Source organism: Octopus sinensis, linkage group LG18 (assembly GCF_006345805.1).
Source record: "Octopus sinensis linkage group LG18, ASM634580v1, whole genome shotgun sequence".
NCBI classification, from domain to species: Eukaryota; Metazoa; Mollusca; class Cephalopoda; order Octopoda; family Octopodidae; genus Octopus; species Octopus sinensis.
In genome coordinates, this window is record NC_043014.1 from 34,898,403 (window position 1) to 34,919,829 (window position 21,427).

General features: G+C 35.2%; 1 protein-coding gene and 2 long non-coding RNA genes across 7 annotated transcripts in view; all 3 read left to right on the plus strand.

Moving 5' to 3' along the window:
* Positions 1-21,427, plus strand: part of LOC118766977 — a 389,104-nt gene that overhangs the window by 176,281 nt on the left and 191,396 nt on the right. The gene's annotated exons all lie outside the window — the stretch shown is intronic.
* LOC115221716 (POU domain protein 2-like) overlaps positions 1-21,427 on the plus strand; it is a 190,684-nt gene that overhangs the window by 100,414 nt on the left and 68,843 nt on the right. The window lies entirely within an intron of this gene.
* Positions 824-20,578, plus strand: LOC118766975. Of its 2 annotated transcripts, XR_005002894.1 has the most exons (3): positions 824-850; positions 10,878-10,887; positions 20,462-20,578. It is a non-coding gene; the product is annotated as an uncharacterized LOC118766975 (long non-coding RNA). The 2 variants fall into 2 exon arrangements; XR_005002893.1 differs by lacking the exons at positions 824-850; positions 10,878-10,887 and adding an exon at positions 5,807-5,865.

A 21,427-nucleotide genomic window follows, 5' to 3' on the forward strand; every position in this document is an offset into this window, starting at 1 on the left:
ATTTGATGGACAGAAATTATGTAGAAGATCATTGTGTGTGTGTCTTTGTGTCTGTGTTTTCCTTGCTGATCAGTTGACAACTGATATTGATTTGTTTACATCCCTGTAATTTAGTGTTTGGCAATAGAAACCAATAGAATAAGGACCAGATTAAAAAAAAAACAAGTCCTGGGGTTGATTTGTTTGACTAGACCCTTCAAGGTGATACTCTAGCATGGTGCATGATTGCTGTCCAATGACTGAAACAAATAAAAGATTTTAGCTGAGTTCCCGAGTTTCTGTCCTCTTGCACTGAAAAACCAAAAGATGGTTGAAGTGGCACATGAACTATAAATATATGTGTCAGTGTATCAACTAATCTTTCTTGTGAATTATACAAAAAAAAAACACAAACAAAAAAAGTAATCTTAGTGAAATGCTTTCCTATCATATCTTGGCCAAAATATTTTTTGCTTTTCTCTCTCCTTCTATAATGAAATAGTATAGTGCAATTAATGAAATAATATATTATTAAATAATATATTAATGAAATAATATAGTTGTGTTGTACAGAAAAGATTCAGCCAAATTGAAATGACCCATATATACATAAATATTAAGGACCTTATAGTTGAAATGAAAAAGAAAAGAAAACTGAGTTATATTAATACATAAATGTATGTACTTTGTTCCATTAAATTGAAGTTTCTTCTCTGACAAAAAAGAAAAATTAATTAGTATTGACTCCTGGCAAAATAAGTCTCTCACATACAAAAGAGATGAATAAGCAATAGACTAGTGGTTATATTTATATATGAATGTATATATTTGGAAAAGTGACAGAAAAAGTAAAATAATTTTGCCATAGAAAGTGTAGTTCCTTACTGTTTGAATAGGATCCTTCATCAGGGTTAAGATGAAGGGGGAAAAAGGAAAGATTAGAGAGTTTTATGTCAGTATAATACAAGGTTTGTCAATAAAGACCACTACTAGCATCCTTGGATTCTATTTAATATTATAAATATATATAATATAACATATAATATAAAATTTATTATATATATATTATATGTTATATATATTATATATAAATATAAATATATATTATAAGTTATACTTGGTATGGATCAAATGGTTTCCTTTGTTTTTTACAGACATGAATTGACTTCTTCTCAATACATATGAACTGTGTTGAATGTTCTCATGCACCATAGATCTAATAGTCAACTCTAGTCCCTGAAGCTCTTTGGCGATGACCCTTATTGATTTTTTTCCCAGGATCATCAACGATAATATTTTGAACCAGTTGGATGAATTGCAGTATCCTCATAGTGTCCAAATGCATAGAATGTTTTTTTTTTTTTGATAGAGGAAATATTCGTCACAGTTCCATTTGAACTTTGTGTACAAAATATCTTGCAACATTTAGAAAGTTGGCAATTTCTAATTTCCAGTGTTCTGCACATATAGCAACAATGACTGCATGTTCTTTTCATTTCTTGTAACTTCTTATCTGCTATGGGAGATCTGAAAGAAATAAAACCTTTAAATTGGTTTGAAGAGAGTAATATACTGATATTTAAGTGTCCTCAAATACCCCTCGCACCCTATACATATATGTATGTATTCTCACAGACCTGTTGAGGCAAGTGAGAATCAAAATCGAAATCGATCACCATCAATGGAAATTGTAGTTGTGATACCAGTGCCGGTGGCACGTAAGCGAACCATCTGAATGTGGCCATTGCCAGTGCTGCCCCAACGGGCCTCCATGCCGGTGGCACATAAAAAGCACCATCCGATTGTGGCTGTTGCCAGCCTTGCCTGGCCCCCGTGCCGGTGGCATGTAAAAAGCACCATCCGATCATGGCTGTTGCCAGCCTGGCCTGGTCCCCGTGCTGGTGGCATGTAAAAAGCACCATCCGACCGTGGCCGTTTGCCAGCCCCGTCTGGCACCTGTGCCAGTGGCACGTAAAAAGCACCCACTACACTCACGGAGTGGTTGGCGTTAGGAAGGGCATCCAGCCATAGAAACATTGCCAGATCAGACTGGGCCTGGTGCAGCCTTCTGGCTTCCCAGACCCCAGTTGAACCGTCCAACCCATGCTAGCATGGAAAGCGGACGCTAAATGATGATGACGATGATGATGTATACCGGGTATCCCAACATGGCTGCTGTTCAATTGGTAAAATAGGTTAAAGAATAAATTAATATAAATTATTATCATCAATATCCTCAAGCATGGCTATTTGCAGCCATGTGGTTTTGGGTTCAGTCCCTGTGTATGGCATCTTGGCCAAGTGTCTTCTTAATTCCAAGTCAACTAAAGCCTTATGAATGAATTTGGTAGGCAGAAAATGAAGTGTGTGTGTTTATTTTATTGATGACAGTGCAAGTTAGAAATGAAATATTACAAAGCCTCATTGTGGTTAAATAAAAATGTAAGCACATTCTTTCTATACTATTGATATGTGGAGAAAAAAAGAGGGAGTCTCCTGATGGACTATTTCACAGTTTGTTGACCATTCCTTAGAGATGTATGGAAACTGGGTACTTCTTCACTATGAAATGGTCCATCAAGAGACACCATCACACATTTTTGAAGTTATAGGAAGTAATAGTTAAATGTGATTGAGGGCGATGAACTTTTATGAGTGGGAGGGGAAATAAAAGGATAAATGGGATGATAGGCATGGAAAGGAAAAATAGAAATCAAAATAAGATAGGTGAATCATAGAAGGAAAACAGGAAAATAATTGAGCAAAGAAAGTTTAAGGCAAAACAATTTCGGGTGTCTGAACATTTATGTACTTCTAATAAAGTGAAGTTGGTGTTTCTCATGTAATAGGTGCTTTACAAAGTGTCTGCATTTTCTGAATATTTTTGATTTAATGATTAAAAGTTTTGTTTAAACAAAATTTTTGAGAATTCTTGAGCATAGATCAAATCAATTTGCTTTAAATTTAGTAGGTATCCAGATCTTTCCAGGATTTTCTATTTAATACTATAGACTGAATTTTACTTTTAATCTCCAGATGCTGGGATTCAATTTTGTAGTGTTATTTTTACCTGTATGTTCAAAGGAGGATATATGATGATAAAATAGTCATATGAATTTTGTACAAGTTTGGTTTCCATGGCGTAACATCTGCCTCATAAAATTTTTGCTTACTCATTACAGGATAGAGTTTGTATAGTGGGCATGTATTAGGATTCCTGAATGAACATGTGCTTCATGTTTCACAGGTGTTGTGCAACTATATCTATTTGAGAATTTTATTTGTTGAAAAGGACTCTATATCTATAATCAAGAAAGGCATGTTTATCTATTTGTGTTAGGAAGTCTCTCTTCCTATATTAGGTTTTACACTGTGTGACCAGTGTGTGTGTGTGTGTGTGTATGCATATACTAAATCTATCTACCCTGACAGCAATAATAATGATGATGATTTCTTAAGCAGAAGGCCACATACCTCGATATACTGGTCTATGTAGAGTTTAGAAGACAGCCTCCTTCTCAAGAACTCCTGATGCTTTTGCATATTCCCCTGACTATCTCTACCTGCATTAGAGACAACTGTTATGTAAAATCACATCAAGTAACCTCCTTGTCCCCTCATTCTATAACTAAGCAATCCCTCTCCCCTAAATCACTAAAACATATCATGTGGACTCAACAACCTGTATCACAGAGAGTAACTGTTTAGGAAGGTAGTAGCTCTTAATAAGAAATGATACTGGTGGAAGTGTGTGGGCTTTTTAGTTCTCCTTATAAGGGGCAACCACTGTAGTTTTAGTTGCATGATGAAATGCACTGGATACACTCTGTAAAGTGGTTTATAATATAAAGGACATCCAAAACCACGAATGTGTGGGTGATATATGGATTCTGCAAGCTGTATCACAAACTACCTCTCTATAAGGGAAGGTAGTAATTCCCAATAACAACTGATTCATAATAGAGAGACATTTTGTCCTCCTTGTATGAGACAACCTCTTTAGCGAAGTAGCATCATTAAATGCACTTAAATATATACATTAAATTTGGTTAGTTTTCTTTGGTGTTGCATATGTTAAACGAGACCCATTCAACCCATGCTAGCATTGAAAAACTGATATAAAATGTTGATGGTATGACAATTCTGTCAATAATTTAGAAGATGGAATAGAAATTTGAAATTTTAATTCCACCTAAAGATACATAACTGTTACAATCTGAATAGAGCATAATTGAGCCTTACCTTTAATTGCAAATCTAGAGTACATTGTGAGGGCGTATTGTTATGTATGCCTGCAAATGCTACAAAGCCTGTCAAGAACAAGGAAGCCAACTGCAGTCATAATTGGTAAGAAGCCATGTGGTTGTCTATGGATTTCAAGTGTCAGAACAATTTTATGGCACGGGTCAACTTAGTCAGCAAATTAAATGGTTACTGTTGTAGAACCATGAAATATATCCATGAATAAATTGCTGTGATCGTACATATGGAATATTCATCAATATTCTGATAAATATCATCGTCCTCTTTTTCTATTGCTCTTTATTATTCATGAGCTAAGATGGAGAAGATAGGTGTTGGACGCTTCATGAATAATATTGAATGAATATATTTTCAGCCTGCGATCATGTTGTCAATACAATATCAGCAGGCAGTGTTCACTTAGATATCAATCACTGACCACTTCACCACTCCTTTTCTCCTCTTTCTCTTTATTCTCTCTCTCTCTCTCTTGTCCTATGTATCTCTAAACCTATCTAGCTATCTACCTACCAACCTATTTACCTATATATATATATACATACATACACATATATCAACATTCTATCTACCTATTTATCTATACTGTATCTATCTATCTGTTTATCTGTTTCTATATCACCATATATCTCCATTTAGCTATCTGCCAACCTATATATCTATTTACATGCTGTCTGTTTTTCTGTTTGAATATTTTTTCCATTAATAATTTTTGTACTGCTTATTTTCTTATTTTGTTAATTTCTTTGTGTATTTCTACATTATATACAACTTCTTGCTTTAAGGTTAAGAATTTGAGCCCTATTTTTGAGAGATTTAAGGCAACTTTGTCTATTTGGTAAGTTGTGAGATAGATTTTAATATATATAATAGCAACATGTTACCTAGCCTTTTTGTGATCTTAAGAGAAGTTGTTTCAAAAAGTTTTGCATTTTATTGTTTGAAAACAGGACGAAATGTAAATTGAAATTATAAATTATTTTAATTTATGGCTTAAGGTGGCAATTATTTATATTGACTTTCATAAGTGGTAGTGAAAGGAAAGAACTTCCTAGTTCAGGTTGAGGGTTTCTTTGTCTGCAGGAAAGGATAGTTAAAAGCTATACAAGTAAAGATAGGACTAAGAAACTTATCAAAACAAAAAAAAAACATCAGATTAAAATGGCAAGGGAGACTACTCCAGAATTTAAAAAATTGAATTGTGGAATGCAGTGGTGATTGAGTGATCTTTGGTATATATTAGATATATTTTAGTTTTATTAAACCTTTTCTGCAAAGCATAATCTTTATCATTACTGCTAGAGCTTAAGATGAGTGGTAGTCAAGCTACACTGTGAAAACTGCTGGATTTAGAGAGTTTTTGTTTAACTCTCGGTCAGCACTGATCCAGCAAACTTATGATCAAAAACATTTCAGCTTTGATCATTCTGTCTTTTTCTTTTACTAGCATTGTGCACTTAAAACAAAATATCTTATGCATCCTTGCTCTTTTAATGTGATTCGAGGGCGTTTGTGCTGCTCTTTCTAACGAGTCAAGTAATCACATAGAGCAGGGGTTCTCAACCATTTTTTTTTACCTATGGATCCCTTTGATTCCTATTTTACTTGTGTGTACCCCCATAGCCAGTCAATGTTTCAAAAATCCTATTGTATTTTTGTAATAAACTATTATTGGTAGTTTTATAAAAACTGTTAATATGTTTTGTGTATTGTGGGCGTATAACCAATTTATTACTCAAATTATAATGGTCTGAAGCACAAATTTTTCATGATCCCTGAAAAATGACTGTGGACCTCTAATTTATTAAATTGCATCCGTGGATCCCCCCCAGGAAATCTTATGTGGAACCCCAAGGACCATATGAACTCCGGTTAAGAACCCCTGACATAGAGGCTTGTTATTTTTAGCTCCTAGGTCAGACTCAGTTCTTTTGATCCATGGTCAGAAGTATTCCATCCAATACTATTCTGCCTCTTTTTATTTTTCACAACAATTTGTTTAGGATTACGTTATCCATTGTATCTCTGTTTTATGAATAAGATGTGCAATTTGAATAAGATATGACTGCTCTTTTTTAATTATATAAATGTTTAATTATATAAATGTTGCCTAATTGTTGGTGTTCTTGCTATTGGAGATAAATCACAAAATACACTGTTGACATAGTTGACAATTCATGGTGCACATCACTACTGTAAATATTTGAGTGTGAAACAACCAAAGAGGATAGCCACAGATTGGAAAAATTCTGCTACACTGCTGTTTGGATTATTAAGTACTATAACTGGTTTACTTTCAGGGAAGTTACACAAGAACTAAATTTTAATTATCTTTAAAAATAGACATTTAATGTATGAATTATTGTGTCATGTTTATTATTACAGCCTGTTAAGGTGGCAAGTGCATTTTGTCCATCTTTACACCTTGAGTTCAAATTCCACTAAGGTCAACTTTTCGTCCTTTTGGGGTCAGTGAGTTAAGCACCAATTTAGCTCTGGGGCTGATGTAATCAACTAGCCCCCCTCCTCAAAATTTCATGTCCTGTGCCTAAAGGATTATTGCAGCCTGTTCTATCATGTCTGCCACCAAAATTAGTATCTTGCAATCAGTACAAGGCCACGCATTTTTGGGGTGGAATATAGTTGAGTAAATTGACCCCAATATTTATCTGGTTGTGAAGGCACATGGCTCAGTGGTTAGGGCGTCAAGCTTATGATCGTGAGTTTGTGAGCTTGAATCCCGGACCGGGCTGTGTGTTGTGTTCTTGAGCAAGACACTTTATTTCAGTTTGCTCCAGTTCACTCAGCTGTAGAAATGGGTTGCGATGTCACAGGTGCCAAGCTGTATCGACTGTTGCCTTTCCCTTAGATAACATCAGTGGCGTGGAGAGGGGAGGTCGGCATGCATAGGCGACTGCTGGTCTTCCATAAACAACCTTGCCTGGACTTGTGCCTGGGAAAGTAACTTTCTAGGTGCAATCCCATGGTCTGTGTCGTGACCGAAGGGGGTCTCAGATTTGTCTGGTATTTTATTTAATCTAGCTTAGAAAGGTGAAATATTAACCCACTTACAAGATTGCTTTGAACACACCTTTGTTTAATTCTGTGTTGTTTTTGGCAAGTGGGTAATCAATAGTTTTACCTGGTTAAGCTTCAACTAGCTTGTATTTTCATACTTGACTGCAGATATTTCAGTGTTTCTGGGTAAATTATTTAATTCTTTTTGTTTTAGTTTTGGTATTCGATCTTCTTAGAAAGGTACTTGTGATCTCTCAGTTGTCTGTCCAAGGGTATGTGTCTCTTATTTGATTAATGCCACATAAAGACTTAGTGTTTGTGAACAGATGTTGCTTAGACAAAGTTTATTTCAGTAGTTTCGAAAAAGAAGAGTGGAGTTATATTGTTATTGTTTAGCCTCAAATCAATCCTGACTGACTAGACCTATATATGATGAAAGGCATTCCTATCATGCTTCCTACCTTTTTTTTTCAGAATGCGTATCTAAGACATCATCATCCAGTTTGTCTGTGCATTGTTTTAAGTCAGTTGCTTGTGATTTGAAGGTTTAGCTGCTGTTTCTAACAGCTAGACCACCATGTAGGGGATCCTTTATTTGACTCCAATGTGTATTTGATAGTTGTTATAGCCACTTTTAACTTAGGTTTGTTCAAATATATTGGCATACATGTGAATAACAAATATCTATAATTAGCACTGATTGTGGGTGTATAGTAGAATAGCTGAAATATATAAAAACTTACAAAATATCCATTATAATTCTTGTTGCTGATTACTCTTGTAATTTATTTTAAAAATGCAGTAAATGTTAGTAGCAAGTTTTTTTTTTTTAATTTCATTTCTTTAGCTTGACTGTTTATCATGAATACCAGCCCAATGTAGAGTTACATACTGCGAAAGTATATATTAGTAGTGTGTTAACTGACATCCTTTAAATGACTTGGTGAGAGGTGAAAGGGCATCCCACAAGACCCTCTCTTTTTCAAGGTCTTTAATATTGGTGAGCAGAAGGGGGAGGTTATCTTTGGACTGGAGATCTAACCTGAAAGCTGCTAAAGGAAACCTTCTACATGTGAACCTTACCACATTGCCATTCCTGCACAAATTATTTCTGTCTTATAAAACAATTCTATTGCATTGCTTTTTATCTTTTATGTGGAGTTTGCTCCAGTAAAGGCTACCTGAGCTGATAGTGATGGCCTTCTGACTAACAAGTCCTCTGTTAGTATCTTGTCTCTAATGCTGCACTATGTTAGTAAAATATTGAACACCTACTGACTTAGTGCATCTAACTGCAAGAAGGTTGTTGTGGTTTGGACTCAGGTCAATTCTGCCAAGCAGATATATGATCAAAGGCATTAGAGTTGCAACCATCCTATGTTTTTTTGTTAGCCATTATCTGTCCGGAACTACATTATCCAGTGAGTCATTACTTCAGTAAGATAATGTGAGAGAGAGGATAATTTGAGGGAAATTTGGCTGCTGTGTCTGGGAGGGCCAGCAATCATGCAAAGACATCTTTGCGTAATCCCAAATGAAGTTCTTGTAATACAAGGGCTATAAACAAATATCTATATTAAAAATTTCTCCAAGATATCCTCTGTAAGTTTTTGTAAGTTTGTAAGTTTTTGTCCCTTCAAATATTTATATATGTAGGTAGGTTTTCTCAACCTATACAATGTGGGGAAAAGAGGATTTTTTGCTGAAGTTTTATTTTGCTCTTATAATTTTCTTTTATCATCTGTATTAATTACATTTGAATATGACTCAATAAGCCATTATATTTAACACAGGAATATTTAGTTTGAAGTATCTCAGCTAGTTCAGATGATAGGCCAATGAACTACATGCTGTTCACATTTGGTGTGAAAAGAAAATGTGCTATGTTTTCTCTGCAACTCTAGCCAATATTTGACTTTGCCTTCTAGTGACAATCAGTTACATTGCTATTTTGCTATTTCTTTTGATGAAAGCATGAACATTACAGACTCACAATCATTCCTCCTCTCCATTCCTCTTATACCAAGGTTGTATCTCAACTAGAAATCAAATACCAATTTAATCCTCCCTTTTTTTTTTTTCTTTCTTCCTTTTGTTTTTGCATTGCAACAGTAGAATTCTGTTGCTTTAGAGAGTAAATAATTCAGAAATGCCATCTACATGGAAAAACAATAGTTATGTTAATGTTAACATATTTAATAACTGAAACATTAAAGAGACTAACTAATATATATATATATATATATATATATATATATATATATATATCTTGCAATGAAGAAAAATGATATTCATAAATTATGTATTCTCCTGCAAGTATTGGAGATAATATTGGACATTTCAGGTCTATTCTGATTAAATAACTGATGAGGTCAGTTAGTGCACTCATCATATTTAAAATCTACCTGTTCAGGGCCAATCCGAGGTTAAACAACAACTGACTTGTGTTTCATCAATAGTTGAATGCTTTAATAGTTGAGTGGACATCTGGAAATATTTGAAGTCAGAACAATAAGGTAACAAACCAGATTAATGTCTCTGTTTTGGTTCTTTGATGTCTATTCCAAATTCACCATCATAGCAATAATAATAATATTAATAATAATAATAATAATAATAATAATAGTAATGATAATAATGATAATAATAATAATAATAATTGTAAAAGATGGGCTACAACAAATATTCTGCTCAATACCACAGATTTACTTGTCAGTTGCTTGACCCTAACCAGTTGAGCATGTCCCCTAATGGTTGATGATATGTGCATCTCTGATCACGAGTAGGAGTAGTGGGGGAGCATCATAGATAAGTGTTCAGATGGATTCTTTGGGATTTGAATAATTCACCACTAGAAACATGGGTGTTTTGTACATCATCCTTAAACAACCCTTATTCAGGGACCTTTTAAGTGGGATGGGCTACTAACTGGGGCCCTGCCCTCAAAGTCTTGCACTATTTATTTTGACATGGGCCACCATGTTGCACATATATGGTTATCAGATGGGCTGTCATGACAGGTATATTGGGCATCATATTTTTGTATCTCAGAGGCACTTTGATGGTGTGTACTGCTCTCTCACTCAATAATAATAATAATAATAATAATAATAATAATAATAATAATGGAAAATGGCATCTGAGGGGTGATGCATACCTTGTGTGCAGATAAATTAAAAGAATTTTTTTTTAATCCAAAAATATAATTGAAGTTAAATGAAATATGGTGAAAGAAATGAAAGAACCAGGTATGTTGAAGAAGCTTCTTATATTTCAACAGGTTTTCACAAAAACATTAAAATACAAGTTGGCAAAGAAATTTGAATGTTATTTTAAGGGGTTTGGAATTAAGATTAAGAAAAAATAACATAAAAGGAAGTTTCTCCAATTTTTCACTAAAGAATCATGCGTGTTCCAAACAAGAAAATCTAATAGTTTTACAGTGAAATGCTAAAATACAAAGAAAATCAAAGGTTGTTTTGGTAAGTTCAACATACAATTTGTATATGAGCAAAACTTGCTTTTGACTAAATATATGCTTATTCAAATAATAATCATGATTAGGAAAAAGAAAGTGAACAAAATGAAATACTTATGGAAAATATTGCATAGAATTTGAGTGTTTTCAATGTCTTTCAATGATGGCGAATCAAATGTACTGTAGTGTGTATATAAAGGGAAGACAGCAGTATGTGTGTATTATATCCCTTCAATACTCCCTTCATGCTTAATTGTATGTCCTTTCAGCCACTACATGTACATGTACAAGGAATAAAAAAATCAACTCCTAAAGACACACTTGGCTTGTATGTGCACACAATCATAAACATAGACACACAATACTTCTGCACAACTCGGAAACACATGTACACTTAAATGGACATCCTCAAACACTTCACCCACATGCACATATTACTTACATACATTACATCACTCACACCATACACACACATGCAAATGCACCATGGATATATAGATGCAAATTTAGTTAGTTGTAATTTATTTTGTCAATTAATCAAACTGTTCAGATTGATCGCTTTTGTGATCAATGACTTTTGTAATTGATTTTAGGTATAATTGGGAGAAACTGCGACAATTTATTTATACCTATTGATTATAAATTTTACCAAACTTAAACACAACCATTTGGACATTGTGTACACACACACACACACACACATACACACACACACGTATGTGTGATTAAGGTGAAGGTATGGCTGTATGGTTAAGAAGTCTGCTTCACAATCATGTGGTATTGGGTTCAGTCCCGTGGTATAGCACCTAGGGCAAGTGTTTGTACAGCAGTGCCAGGTTGATCAATGCTTTGTGAGTGAATTTTAAAATGTACATGTGCATGCACGTGTATGTATCTTTGTGTACATTTGCACTTTTTAAAAGCACATGGATGTTGTTGTCATTTCCCTTATTGACAAATTGTTTACTGCTTCTTTGCTTTTGAAGATACATGAAGCACAAGTAAGGATAAATGACAGGAAGGGCACCCAGTTGTAAAATAATGCTCCAATAATATTTACATCTAACTCATGCTAGCAGGGAAAAGCAGGTGTAAAACAAATGTATATACATATTCATACATACACACACAAGCATATATACATTGAGAAAATTCTCTCAATTAATTGCAATTAGTGCTCTGCGAACCCAAGACCATCACATGCACACACACACACACACACACACACACACACACAAATGCATATGCACACATATACATGTACACATACCTATTTTTTTACTACCCACAAGGGGCCAAACACAGAGAAGACAAACAAGGACAGACAAACGGTTCAAGTCGATTATATCGACCCCAGTGCGTAACTGGTACTTATTTAGTCGACCCCAAAAGGATGAAAGGCAAAGTCGACCTCGGTGGAATTTGAACTCAGAATGTAGCGGCAGACAAAATACTGCTAAGCATTTCGCTCGGCGTGCTAACGTTTCAGCCAGCTCGCCGCCTTATGTACACATATCTATGCTCACATACATGTGCAAGTGTCTTCTTTCCAAAGTCTTGTAGTTGAGAATGCCTTGTAAGTAGAATTTGGAAGTTAGTAAACTATGTGAAAGCCCATTACACACACACACACACACACACACACACACACAAACACACACTCACACACACACACACACACGTGTGGGCTTCCATATAATCTTAATCTACCAAGTTTCACTTCGAAGGTATTTGTTATCTACAACTGTAGGGGAAGGCACTTGTCCAAGGTGTCCTGCAGTGAAACTGAACTTGACACCATGTAGTTGTGAAGCAAACTTCTTAATATAGTTTTGCATTCACTAACGTGTATGATATTTAGACACACATACAATATATATATATATATATATACATGTCTCTCTCTATATATCTGTCTATCTATCTATCTATCTATCTACACATACATACATACACATATATACACACATTAGACACATCCATGCTCTCTCTCTCTCTCTCTCTCTCTCTCTCTCTCTCTCTCTCTCTCTCTCTCACACACACACACACACACACACACACACACACACACACACACACACACACACACACACACACATATATCATTTATGTAAACTTTTTTGTTTCTCTTTTGATAAAATTGTTTTAGCAACCATTTATGAACTGAATTCTTTTACATTTGGAATGGGTGGGATACAGAAAAGAAGAAGGTAAAAAAATAAATAAAGGATAAGAAGAAAAACAGCCAGGAAAATCTCTGGCAATTTAAATGTATAACTTATGAATTAATGGAGGACATATTTGAATAATATCTAGTAGACCGTGCTACATATTCATCTTGTACATTAAGAAGAACAAACAAGGCCGCAATATATGTGATTATTTAACATTAATATATTTAAATGAAATTCTAATTGTCCTGTTGCAAAAACATGTTGGCTAATTTGAATATATAAAACATCTTTTATCGATTTAGTACTACACAGCAACGACATTTGAATATTTCTGAATATATATATATGCAAAAAAAAAAAATTAATAATGTATGTATGTATATACATGTGCATGCACATATACATACATACATACATACATACATATATACATGCATGCGCACATGCATATGTGTATACATATGTAATTCACATAGCCTCGCAACAAAATGGGTTTGAGTTGGATCCCACTGAGCAGCAAGTACCAGGGGCAAGTGTTTTCTTGTACAGCCTTGGATTGGCCAATATTACCTTGTGAGTGAAATTTGTGGACAAAACTGTGCTGAAGCTCACTGTGTGTTTGTGTGTGTGTGTGTGTGTGTGTGTGTGTGTGTGTGTGTGTGTGTGTGTGTGTGTGTGTGTGTGTGTGTGTACATGCATGTGTTAGTGTATATGATTGTAAATTGGTGCATTGAGTTATGTAGTTATGTTATGCCTCACCCTAAGAAAAACCTAGACATTCAATAAATACGAATCAATAAAATATGTACTAGAATGGTGTATGTGTGTGTGTGTGCATACGAGTGCCTGCACCTATTATTATGTACAAACTAGGTACATGGATGTGCCCCCCCGCCACTGTGTAAACTTAAGTTCTTCATCATTACCACCACCACCACCATCATCATCGTTTAACGTTTGCCTTCCATGCTGGCATGAGTTGAACAGTTGGACAGGAGTTAGCCAAGCAGAAGGCTGCACCAGACTTCTGTGTCTGTTTTGGCATGGTTTTACAGCTGGATGCCTTCCTAACACCAACCACCCCACAGAGTGGACTGAGTGCTTTTTACATGGTTTTACAGCTGGATACCCTTCCAAATGCCAACCACTTCACAGTGTCTTATAGTTAGGATTTGGCCACACATATGTATTTAGGATTGAACTTATAAACTATAGGAAATCCTATAAAGAAACAGTTTCTTATTTAATATGGCTATTTTTTGTTTTTGTTTAAAAAGAGTTTATTACAGCTATCTGCTATCTGAATAAGGGTTGCAGTTTGGTTATTCGAATGGGCGAAGGTATACAGTGTCCTGTCTCTTTCTCTTGACAGTGATCTTGTTGAAGGACTTGCTGCCTTAATATACCAAGTAGGTATCTTGTTAAGGCTCAGTTCACTGTTTAATTGATATGTATTTTAGTTTGCAGTGTTGGGTTACAAATTTTGCATGGGGATGTGTATGTTTTACTAAGTTCATTCCTTAACTCTTTTGATATCAGCCTACCTCAAACTGTCTCTGGTTCTCTGATACAAATTCACTGTTTTAAAGTGGTCTAAATTAAAACTACCATCAAAATTTCATGTTAATTTGTATTCCAGACACTAGCTTCATGACAACAAAGTTATTTTAATAAATTCTTCATTAGGCAGTATATTTTAACATATACATGATGCCAAAGGGTTAAATACATTACCTACATGAGCCAACAAATAGTTTCTATATGTGGTAGTCCTTCATATCGAAAAAGAAAAAAAGATGGGATGGTTACTGGTGAAGCACCAGGACCAATCAGGGCTGATCTGGATCAAAACAACACCAACACTACAATTCAAGTAGTATTTTTATAACTTAATCTTTAGGTTCAGTTAGTTCCTTTGATCATCATCATCATCATTGTTTAATGTCCGTTTTCCATGCTAGCATGGGTTGGACGATTTTAACTGAGGGCTGGCAACCAGATGGCTGCACCAGGCTCCAGTCTTGATCTGGCAGAGTTTCTACAGCTGGATGCCCTTCCTAATGCCAACCACTCCAAGAGTGTAGTGGGTGCTTTTTACGTGCCACCTGCACGGGGGCCAGTCAGTCAGGCGGTACTGGTAATGACATAAATTTGTAGAGTAGCTGAACTACTCTTAGTATGGGATTGGTATTTATTTTATGTTGACTTTGTAGAGAAGAAAAGAAAAGTGGATCCCAGTGTGATTTGAACTTCAGTGTAGAAGGAAGAAACTAAATACTTTCAGGTGTTCAGTCTAATGTCTCATCATCATCATTTCAGCCTATCTGATCCCTTCTCCCAATGATAACTATTAGAGAGCCTTTGTATGGTGTCTACTAAAAACAGTGGCTAACCTTCCTCAGATCATTTCTTACAGTCTTAACCTTTCAGCATGCAGATTACTCTGTCAAATGTAGTGCTTATTCACATTGTTTTGAACTAATCATGCATTCTCTTGTAGCTATGAGATTTCAATGATGTGATTGTTTATTTTTAAAATGACATAGGGTAGGTGTGAGAGGCAGGATCTGGCCAGTTTGAACATAAAAAATGTAGAATATTTTGGCTGGATATGGCCAGTTTAAATACTGAAGGTTAAATAATGAAAGGACACATTAGATAATGAGTTTTAGCGTATTGAGTGTGTATAAGAAGATGAAGACAATTTATCAAAAAGAAAAAAAAATCCCATAACACCCTGTAGAAGGGTGTTATGTTCACTGTTATCATCATTGTGGCTAGCTCTTCCTCCAACTACTACAGTGGTGGTCATACTGAACTATGAATAAGCAAAGCAAAATGAGTGTTTGTAGAAATAAATGTATATAATGAAAATGTCTGAGGATAACCCTTCTTTTCCACTCCAGGCAATGGGGGTAGCCATTTAAATATTCTGAAGCCTTTTCTTTGTTAAAAGAAGAAAGCATAATTTTTTTTTCCAATCAATAATCCTGAAAGAAATTACCTTTTCAATAGAGTTCTGTAAATGCCTGCATCCATGACAACAACAATAATAAAAATAATCTTTTCTTGGTACAAGTGCAACAGATGAGAGAGGATATTATGAGAACCTGTTAAAAAATGTATGGTTGTTTATACAAATTGGATGAATAAAATAAAAGTAAAAAAGAGAGGGGGTGGGGAAATAGTGTACACTACATACAGAAATAACAAGCTCTCTCTTCTACCTATAAAGAATAAGTATGTAGAACAGTTGAAACCCAAACTGAATCCTGTTTAATACCACTCTGTTTTAGTCTGTATCTGGTTCCATTATGCAAATGATACAAAGCCAGTCATTTTAAAGTGTTCTTATTTAAGTTTGAGCCTTCTATCATAATTTCATGAAAGCCCCTTTTTTATGTTACAAACTTTAGATTAATAATGACTAAAATTTATTTTAGTAAGTTCTTTCAAAATTCTTGATTGTTTACAAAATTAATTGAGACAGATAGGCAGTGTGTTACATTAAAAGAGTTTCTGTTGTATACCTGAGTTGTCTGTTGATTTTCATTTCCAAGTGTTTCTTTCTTTGTTATAATTCTATGAGAAAAGATCAATGAAGAAATGCTGGTGGTGTGTTTTTGATTAGAGTGGGTCCTGATTTGGCAGAAAGTGACCCAAGCTTTGTGGTCTCAAAGACATCCTTTGTGGCACATCTGAAATGTGACATACAGGATCAGGCAAAGAAACTGCAATGGACTACTGTTAACACAGGTGTTGTTTTAGTTGTGTATTCTTGGCCAGTTCATTTGGCATTAACAAAAAGGGACAAGAAAAAACAAGGACGGGTCATTCGGAGTTTTCTTTCATCAGTCGAGTTCCAGATTATCTTTGTAGTTTCAGCTGGTTATACTTGAGACTGCTCCAATCTGGCCAGCCCCAAGAGCACTAGATTCCTTGGAAGAGCACTAAGCTAAGAGCACTAGATTCCTTAGAAGAAAGCAGCAAATGTATACGAAAACAAGGACAGAAAATAAAAAACGGAGAAATGGTACACAGATACAAATGCAGACAACAGGACATTAACAGATGTCTTTTGACTAAGGATGAATTAAATTAAGCTGGCGTGTGTGGAAGTGAAGCCTTACAGCAGGGACATAAGAGATAACAGGCATGGAAAGGAATATAGATGTTGCACGGATGGTAGTTGAATAAATAAATAGATAGATAGATAGATATTTGTTTTATTCTTTCGTATGCTTACATATGGATGGCATCCCATAGTGTGAGGTAAAATCTGAGTAAATCAAGTCTATTGCTTGCATGCATCTCCTTTGTTTTACTTATATTCTTAAGAGGGTCTTTTTCTCTTTCTTTTCTTTTTTGGGGTGGGGCTTAGTCAAAGGAGGAAGTGTAGTGCTCAGGACATTTTTCAGGTCATCTGAAATGAGTGTGAGGAAGGGAAGAAAGTGTAGTGACGTCATTCTTCAGTGTGCGTGTGCAGGGCTGGAACCTTTTGGAAAGGCCTAAGGAAGTTCCCTCATGCACCTGCGCTAAAAACTGGGGGAAAAAATTCTATCGCATTCCTTGTTAGCGTCGGTGATTTGAGACACGGCTATCGAAGAGAGAAGACGTGTTTAACGAAATAAAGTGTCATATTTTCTAAGGTTGCTTTCTTGTTCCTGATGCTGGTAGTTTTTGGAAACAAAGAAGGAAATTGTGTTGCACCCAAACAGTGCAAAAGATCACTCAAAACTATGAATGGTCTTTCCTGTGGGGCTTCCTCTCATTTTCCTGTCTATCAAATTTCACTCACAAGCCATTGATTAATCTGAGCCTGAGGTGTAAGAAATTTGCTTCAAATGAAACTTCTCCATTTTTATATGGCAAGCATCATATAATATGAAATAGTATACTAGTAAATTGACTTGAATGATTCTTTTTTAATTTGTGTTCTTGAGAAAATTACAAACATTACAATAGCCAAATCCTTCCTTCAAGTTAATAGTGTTGCTCACTTCATTGTGCATCACTACCATCATTCTCCCCAATTCTCATCCAAAATATTCATCATCATCATCGTTTAACGTCCGTTTTCCATGCTAGCATGGGTTGGACGGTTCAACTGGGGTCTGGGAAACCAGAAGGCTGCGCCAGGCCCAGTCTGATCTGGCAGTGTTTCTACAGCTGGATGCCCTTCCTAACGCCAACCACTCCGTGAATGTAGTGGGTGCTTTTTACATGCCACCTGCACAAGTGCCAGACGAGGCTGGCAAACGGCCACGATCGGATGGTGCTTTTTATGTGCCACCGGCACAGGTGCCAGATGAGGCTGGCAAACAGCCACGATCGGATGGTGCTTTTTACGTGCCACTGGCACGGGGGCCAGACGAGGCTGGCAACGGCCACAATCGATCCAAAATATTGGACTACCAAAAGAAAATTTAGGTTCTGCTGTTTTGTCTTGTTTGTTTCATTCATTGTCTATTCTGGTGCCCCATAAAAATACTGAGGCTAGAAGGTCCACATTTTGTATTATCTATGATTATGTGGTAGATTAGTAATGTTTTATTTTGCTCTTCAAAATGTTGCTTTTTATTTGTTATTTTGATATTAATTACCCTGTCCAGCTCTATTCAACATGTCATGTACAGACAGAGTTACAGGTTATATAGAATGCAAAATCATTTACACACACACACATACACATGCATGTGCAAAAGAAAATGTAATGGAAATATGCTCACACCCGTATAGGTACCTAGCAACACAATTTCTATTAGATATTTGTTAGCAGTACAAAATGCATTCAAATATTGACCATATATGTAGAGAAATACTCTCTCTCTCTCCCACTCACACATGTGCACCCATGCACACAGAACAAGATAATTTCTGTTAGATATTTGTGACCATAACAGCAGTACTAAATGTGTTCAAATAATGACCACACATGTAGAGATGCATTGACATACAGATATACAGTTATTCAGTCAAATAAATTCCTGTTAAATATTTGTCAGCATAACAGTTAGTAGTACAAACTATATTCAAATGTTGACCACACATTGTAGAGATACATTTACACACATATATAGTTACATAAGTAATACAATTTCTATTTGATATTTTATAACCATACTAGTTAGTAGTACAAAATATATTCAGATATTGACCACACATGTAGAGATACATTCATAAACATATACAGTTATGCAGCAATATAATTTCTCTTATTTGTGTCCATAATAGTATTACAATGTACAATGTATATATATGTATATATATATATATATATATATATATATATATATACACATTTACATATATATATATATATATAATATATATATATATATAATATATATATATATATATATATATATTATATATATATACATACATACATACATACATACATACATACATAATACATACATACATCATCATCATCATCATCATATATATGATATTTCTTTTGCTTTCATTGATTGAGCTTTTGATTAATATTGGGTCAGATATGTCTTCCAATTACATAACTAAACAGGAGGTGAACATGGCCCTTGTTAATAGATACTTTTGTATTAAGCAATTAAATCCAAGGGTTTTAGTTGATCACACTGACCTCAATTAATTTTATTGTCTGGTAGTTATTTTATTGATATCTATCACATCACTAAGTTACATTTGGCATGAATGAAAACACAGACATCCTCCTCCTCCTTCCTGCTCCTGCTCTCCTTTCCATCCTCTCCTTCTTCTCTCCCCTCCTACCCCATCCTCTTCCCCTTCTCCTCCCCTCCTTTCCTCATTACCCTCTTCTCCTCATCATCCTCCTTTCCTCATCACCACTTATTCCCCCTGTCCCTTCCTCATCAGCCACCACTACTATCTTTATTTTTGCACTTGCATTTACATTCTTGTACAAATTGGACAATTTGTCATGGGCCAAATCAGTTTTAATTCAAAGCTAATGTCCTTGGGAATCACATCTCAGTCATATGCCCCATTTTTGATGTTTCCTACTACGTGATGCCCTTCCTATTGCCAATCAATTTACAATGTGTACTGGGATAGTATCTTTAGTGGCAGCTGTACTAGAAAGGTTGCCTTCTCCCATGCAAGTCTAGAGTCTTTTCTACCCTACATTCTCATTATTCACCAATCACTTTACAGAGTGTACTATATTCATTTTACTAGAAGAGGCTGTCATGTCTTTAACAAGACTAGAATCTTCTCTACAATATGATGTCTCTGTTCATTTGTTCCCTAGCATCAGTGGAGGTTGTTTCATCCTTTGCAGTTAAAGGAGAGAATGATGAAGGAGGACCATAGTGAGAGGTTGACAGGGGACAAATCAAAGAGAGCCAGTGTAGTAGAAGCAAAAGGATAAGAGAGAATAAGGAGGAAAAGAGAAAGGGAGTGATAGAAAAGGTGAGTGATAGATGAGACAGTAATGGAAAATAGTGGGGAATTGAGTGTTTGTATATTTACTTGTGTGTGTATGTTCATGTGTTTATGTATACACGCACGTGCACACATACACACACACAACACGTTTTCTGCATAGTTTCTTGGATAACCCTTTACTATTTAAACCGGCCATCTCCGACCAAAATAGCTAATCTGTTTTATGTTCAAACTGACCAGATCCAGGCTCTCACACCTACCCTACAATGTTATTCTACATTAAGTAATTACACCATCAAGCTCTTGAAGATATGCGATAATGCATGATTAATTCAAATTAATGGGAATCAATAGGCATTATGTTTGATTGAATAATCTGAACACTGAAGGGTTAACTATTGATTCACAGTTGGATTGAACCTAGAACCATGTGATTGCTAAGCAAATTTGACCTACATAGTTATTAAATAAGTCAATAACATATTGTTATTGATGTTGTTGTTTAGCCCAAGGTCAACTCTAATCAAATGTATCTATAATAATCAAAGTTGTTCCAGCTATGACTACCCTGTTTTTTTTATCCAGGTATAGTACATCAAGGACTCTAATATCAGATGTGTGACATGCAACTTTAGAAATAGTGTTCTTGCATATTTGTTTCATCAGTTGTCTCTGTTTCAACTGTATTTAATTCATGTTCATTGACTGCCTAAAAGTTACAGCTAGATATATCATAGTTCATATATTGTTACCATATAAAGTATATCTGGCAACTAGCTAGGGAGCTTGGAGCTTATATATTATTACTAGGCTACATTTTCCAAAGCCAACACACTCAGTGTTCAACAGTATAAGCTGTAAGCATTTTATAGGAAAAACATAGTGACAAATCTTCATGAAAAGATTATATTTGTTATTCACTCATATATAGTTAGCTGCACAGTAACTCCTATTTTACAAAAGCCACACACAGAAACTGTCTATCCATACAGTAAATTACTACACATTGGATCACACAGGATGGTTTTCAACCAGATGGAGACATGATATATCTGGAGCACTGAATCTGTAAGTTGCATTTAGTCTTCTAATCTTTGCCAAACAACTGTCTATGTGTTGTAGTGTT